The sequence below is a fragment of the Marmota marmota genome, unplaced genomic scaffold (genome assembly GCF_001458135.2).
Source record: "Marmota marmota marmota unplaced genomic scaffold, marMar, whole genome shotgun sequence".
In the NCBI taxonomy this organism is placed as follows: Eukaryota; Metazoa; Chordata; class Mammalia; order Rodentia; family Sciuridae; genus Marmota; species Marmota marmota.
In genome coordinates, this window is record NW_025999926.1 from 6105243 (window position 1) to 6111833 (window position 6591).

General features: G+C 50.6%; 1 long non-coding RNA gene across 1 annotated transcript in view; it reads right to left on the minus strand.

The window, feature by feature from the left end:
* Positions 1–6591, minus strand: part of LOC125615859 — a 29401-nt gene that overhangs the window by 2181 nt on the left and 20629 nt on the right. Inside the window, exon 2 of the long non-coding RNA XR_007346450.1 lies at positions 2280–2289. This is a non-coding gene — a long non-coding RNA (uncharacterized LOC125615859). The remainder of the gene's footprint in view (positions 1–2279; positions 2290–6591) is intronic.

Consider the following 6591-nt stretch of genomic DNA (forward strand, 5'->3'; position numbering starts at 1 on the left):
AGAGAGAGAGAGAGAGAGAGAGAGAGAGAGAGAGAGAGAGAGAGAGGAGCCTGAAGAGGGGTGTTAAGTGCCTCACTGGCTGAAAGACCCCATACTCTTTCATGGGGTTATGGTGATGACAGGTCCCCAGGCCTGAGACAGAGTCATGCCTTGGTCCCCTGGGTTAAGTAGTGAAGCACAAAGTTGACGAGATAGTCTGGGAGTTAGGGCTCTTTATCCCCTGGGTGGCTGGTTCCTGTCATGAGAATCTGATGACAGGAGGCAGGTCCCCATGGCACAGGTGGAAAGGTAGCCAGTGGCTATATTTGTGAATGTGGGGTGGGGTCCCATGGCTGCAGCCATCCCTGGCTCTCGGGCCATACCAGACAACAGCCAGCAGAGGGCATAGAGACTGGTGTGCAGCACAGTCCAGGCAAAGGAGCAGGAGGTGTCTGGAAGGAATGGCCTCTTCCCACTCATGGCCAGAGGGGAGCCGTGGCTGGCTTCCTCTGGGTAGAGGGATGTGGCCAAACTCCACAGAAGGCTGTAATTTCAGGGGTTCTCCCACCAAAGGCCTGTCCAACTTCCACTCCCCTGAGCTTCCCAGAGCAGAAGAGAAGCGGTGCTTGCAGACCAGTGTGGCCATGGGGACAGACCACAAACCCATCTCAGCCTCTTACATAAACACCCTGGTATGAATGATCAGATCATGTTTGATGCAGCTGCACTGATTTTACAGACATATTGGTCTTATGTTGATTACCTTTGGTAGAAGTCAGGATGACTGTAGAGAGAAATATGTTTCTAAAGAAAAACTATTATATACTTGTTCAATTATAGCCCTGTGCATGGCCTTCAGGTGTTTTGTTACCTACCTGTAGACTGGCCTAGACCCCGAACTCATCTCTATTCCTCCAACCCAGTTGTCTCCCAGGGAATTGGTACAGATGGGAACCACTCTTCCTGAAAGCCTTAGGCAGTGAAGCTCATGGAGTTGATGGGAATTTCAAGGGGCTGCTTCAGGCCTCATACCTGGGCCATATGGAAGTTCACCAAACTCCCCGGTGCCATCACCAGAGACAGCCTAAAAGCCAGGATAAGAACTCGATGTCTTCATGTTGGTGGCTTTTCCAAAGAGGAGACTCCCTGCTACAGTGACATTCTTGCCCCTCTTACCCTTTCCTTGTATTTATCCTTTTTTTTTTTCACCTGGTGGGAGAATGGGTATAACTAGAATTTCAGAATCAGTGGTTTCTATTGACAAGCAGGTGGCTCTGCCTTGTCACACCTGGATCTTTCTCTGTCCTAAGGGATCCTTTAGTCCAACCAGCAGGAACATTGGCAAGATCCCCATGACATCTTTGGGTTGAAATGGTGGTACTAGCAGCCCCTTTTGTCATTGTGTCTTGATTCAGTCTAGTCATGGGGTACCAGGTGATGAAAGTGTGGGGCCCTGTGTTCCTTAACAAGTGGAGAAGGCCTCCAGCAACCAGCTCCCTATTTGTCCCAATCCAAGGATTATCCATGCCCATCTCACAAGGCTCTCTAGATCCTGCTAGAACCAGCCAGAACAGGCTTGCTCAAGGAGGTGTAGCATTCAGCTTCCCAGGTGTTCCTCTGGCCTTCAGAAGGCCTCAGGGCCTCTGGTCCCCACTCCAACCAGGGCCATCTCATCCCACTCATTTGCACCTGCTGCCAGCACACTGCCAGGGCTCAGACCTACAGACCTTGCTCTCCAGGGAAAGGCACACCCGCTCAGACCTGAGCACCATTGCCTGTGCCTGCCTGCCTTGGGTACTGCAAAGTAGAGCACTTATCCTGTCAGGTTTGGGAGAAGACACCAGCTTCCCCACTGAAGGGCAGTGGCACTTGGGCTGAGTCTGCTAAATAGGGCGCTGCCATTATCTGGTGGTCAGCCTAGGGCCCCCTGGAACTGACAGTGAGGGACTCCCCTGCAGTCAGCAACGACAGGGCCAGTTGGTGCCTGGTGGAGATGCCAGTGCACATGAGTGTGTTTTCAGGGGTTATTTAAATTAGCTTTACATAGACACAGACCTCTATATTTTATCTGTTAACTATATGTTATGTAGATATCTATATATTGTTATATATTGTATTTACTCTGTATACACACACACACATTTTTTTTCCTGGGCCTCTCATGTCCCTGTTCGGGTGCCAACTGCCAAGGCCCTCTCATCTCTGCTCTTGGCCACAGCCATTAAAGAGATACTAGACAAGGATCGATGGGGGATGAAGAACAGAGAATAAAAGGTGGGTGGAGGTTGGGGAAGAATGACTCAGAGCTAGCTCAGCACATTTATTATATAGGTTTTGTCATCAAAAGGCTATTTGTGGGAAAGTTTCAGCAAAGCAGATAGTCTGAAGGACGCAGGACTGGTGAGATGATGGGGTCATCTTGTTTTGCTCAGAATTCTCTATTCCTGGGAGTTGGTATCTGAACTCAAGGCCTCAACTGATAACTGCTGCATGCCTTTGCATGTAGCCTCTCCCAGACGGTGTCACCCTAGTGTTACCGCTGTTGGCCGGTGACGAGTCCTTGCTTCCCCAATGTTGAAGAATAACACCAAAGAAGCACGCCGAGGCAAGGTCAGAGTAGAAATTAGAAGTTTATTAAAGGACAGCAGAAAAGACTTCTCCCAGAGGAAGAAGGGGACCCAAGAGGTGGAATCCGTGGAAGTGCAGTTGTCTCCCCTTTCTATAGTTTTGGTGATGGAATGTAGGGGGAAGGGTTGGGACACAGGTAATCTGGGCAGGAAGGACTTCATTAACACTTCTTTGGGATGGGCTATCTTCAAATCTGCTGGGGCTGTTCCCTGGGTTCCATTAATATTTCTTTGGGGTGGACTTTGGCCTAGGGCCTTTCCATTCCATGAGTTGTCCTGCGTTTCTGGAATCATTCTCAGCATGGCCTCCATTTTAGATCTCACTGATATTATATTAGGCCCGATTTACCTAACTACACTGACTACCTAACTTTAAATCTGGCTTCACTAGCAACTGGACCACCTTGACCCTCACTTTTGCACAGCCACAAGAGAGTCAAGAGGCCATGATTTAAATCACTTCACATATTTTGGTACCAGGGATTGAACCCAGCAGCACTAAACTACTGAGCCACATCCCCAGCCCTTATTTTAATTTTATTTTGAGACAGCATCTCGCCAAGTTGTTGAGACTGGCTTTGAATTTGCCTCTTGCCTCAGCCTTCCAAGCCACTGGTATCACAGGCATGTGCCACCATGCCCAGGTATATTCTACGTATTAACAAATAGATATGTATAAAATAAACATGACCCATAGAAACACTCAAAACACACAAATTTGAAGACATTCCATCCAGAAAACAAATTTGAAGACATCACCAAAAGCCTGACCAACCCATAAGGAGAAGTAGAGAAACTGGAAGTCATCAAAATAAAAAACTGAGGTTCTGTGAAGGACCCTCTTGGGAACATGAAATGACAAGGTGCAGAATGAGAGAAATATTCAGAAACCACATATCTAATTGGGAGGTATAAAAAATCCTCACAACAGCATTGTTCTGCAAAAATCCGATGACAAAACAGACAAAAGACACCAGAATAGGCATTTCACAGGAGATGTGTGGGTGGCAAATGAACACAGGGAAGATGCTTGCCACTGTGTTGTAGGGCTGCAAGTTGGTCATGAGGGAGCACCAGGAGGCAGCCCTCAGAACACCTACCGCAGAGCACAGGAACAGTATGAATGCTGGGGAGCTTGTGGGAAATCAGGTCACTCCCTTGTCAGCAGAGGCCATGTAGAATGTCACAGCCACTCTGGAAAACAGCATAGCCCTCCTTTTTGTACCAGAGATTGAACCCAGAGATGCATAACCACTGAGCCACATGCCCAGGCCTTTTTATTTATTTTGAGACACTGTTACTTAGGATCTAGCTAAGTGCTGAGGCTGGCTTTGAACTTGGTGATCCTCCTGCCTCAGCCTCCTAGCTGCTGGTTTTCAGGCATGTGCCACTATGCTCAGCATATCTCCATAGCTTGCTCTAAACACCAACCCCCCCAAAAAGTGTTGGTTGGAGAAAGTCCCCTACAACCCGACAACTCCATTTATCCTAGAGAAATGAACATCTACTGTTCAGTAAAGGGTTGACTTAGAGGGTCTGGGAAGTTGAGAACCTACTGACATCCCAAAGACAGGCCTGGCCTTCCCCAGCTCCTGGGACTTGACATCTGAGGTTTGGGAAGATCCTGTCTCTTTTCTATGTCTCCCCACAAGCTCAGGGGCCTGGGGCAGTTTCTGCTGATGAAGGAGATCTCAGGTGGTCCTGGCACAGGCCTAGTAGACCTTGGTAGGAGTTCTGTGAATCCTTCTAGAGAGCCACACAATGAAGGACCCCACCTCCATCAGACAGCAACACCCCAAGGGAATAAGGCAGATGCTGCCTAAAGTCCTGGATTGGGTGGGTGGCCTGTACCTTTTCCTGGAGAGCAGCCTGCGAGTTCTGAGCCCTGGCAGGTTCAAGTGAGAGGGGTAAAATGGCCTTGGGAGGGAGGCAGGACCAGGCCAAGCAATGGAACAGCTGGGAAGGTTGTGGGGGGCAGGAAGATGCACAGTCACTGGTCTTTCTGGCAGGGCAGAGACAGGAGGGGGACACTTGCAGAGACCTAACTGAACATGACACCATTGACTTTCAGAACAACCAAGAACAATAACAACAGAAAACAAAAACAAAACCGTATACAAACCAAACAACCCCCTCAACTCAGTCTACTGGCCTCCTGGCCTCCTGGCCTCCTGGCCTCTGACGACTCCTCCACCTCTCTACTAAGCTCCCAGCATGGGCTCGGCTTTCACCGCTCCACTGCGGACAGAAGTGGCCGCCAGGTGGCGCCCAACAAGCAGCGCCAACTGAGGACGTGGGCGGGGGCGCGGGGCTCCTCGCCGCCCCTGCGTAGAGTTGGGGACCAGGGTCCCCTGAACCGCAAATCAAGCTGTGGCGTCCGACGCCCTGGAAGACAGCTCCGTCCGAGTGCAGGGGCTAGGGGTGGCGGAGGGACTTGGAATGACAGAGTGCTGGATCACCGCCCACCTGTGCGCGGCGTTTCGGAGGGGACCGCGCCACCTCGCTGTTAGACTCGGCATCTACACATCTCTTGCCAAAGACCAAGTGCACGAACCGCACCCTTCTAAACAGAGCGCTTCGGAGCCACCCTGGCTCCCGTGCCACGCACCCTATCGCTCAGGGTAACCCCTCTTCCAGTAGAGGCGCCCGAACCGCACGCTCCGGACGCAGGATCTCGGCGACAGGGTCTCAGGGACTCGGCTCTGCTCAGGCTCCCGCGCGCGCAGCCGGGTTAAACCCAGAGTCCAGACACCTGGCGGCAAGTAAAGCCCGGGGCCGCAGGAGCTGCACGGAAACGCTGGCCTTTGTCCCTGTACGTCCATGCCTTGGCCTGTCCCTTCTGGCCTGCGCAGTGACTTCCTCTCATCCCACATGCTCTGTTGGCTACCACTCCATGCCTGGAAGACTGCTGTCTGTCCTCTGAAGCAGCCTGTCCTGGGCCAGCTATGGGCCTGTTTGCCCTGGTGTGGTCACTCCCTGCCTTTCCTCTACTGGGGACTTCTGCCAACATTTCTCAGGGCTTGGCCCATGGTCAGCACCAGGGGGAGCTGGGGAGCAGTTTAAGGAAGGAAGCCAGCCTGCTGCACCCCCTGTCATCCCTGTCTCTGTGCCCGCCCCTTGTCACCTGCCAGGCACATCCTCCCTCAGTGGTGGCAGCTCAGCACAGGCACCTGTCCCCTTAGCAATGCTCACACCATCTGTCTCCCCTTGTCCCACTAGTCCTAAGGTGGCCCAGCATCCTGCTGCTGCTGATCTCCAGGTTGCCCTCCTGTCCCCTTTGTTTAGCTCTTCCAGGACATTTTTTGAAATAGAACTTACTTTTTTAATCATTTACCCTCAGAATGGACTTGAATGAATGTTTTTGCAAACAGCATATTGCTTTCCCCCGTCTCCGTTCACTAGATGCTAGAACTGTTTTCTGTTGCTGCTGTTATTGTCATTATTTTGGATACTCTCATAAGTCACTGGGTTAACAGGTGCACACCACCATGCTGGGAGTCAGCAGATAATTTTTTTTTATTTTTTAATTTTTTATTGTGGGTTGTTCAAAACATTACAAATTTCTTGACATATCATATTCGACACTTTGATTCAAGTGGGTTATGAACTCCCACCTTCACCCCATACACAGATTGCAGAATCACATCAGTTCCACATCCATTGATTTACATATTGCCATCCTAGTGTCTGTTGTGCTCCGCTGCCTTTCCCATCCTCCACCCTCCCCCTCCCCACCTCTCCCCTCCCCTCCCCTCCTCTCTCTCTACCCCCTCCACTGTATAACCCTGAGGGTCTCCTTCCATTACCATGCAATTTCCCTTCCCTCTCCCTTTCCCTCCCACCTCTCATCCCTGTTGAATGTTAATCTTCCTCTCCTGCTCTTCGTCCCTACTCTGTTCTTAGTTACTCTCCTTATATCAAAGAAGACATTTGGCATTTGTTTTTTAGGGATTGGCTAGCTTCACTTAGCATAATCTGCTCTAAT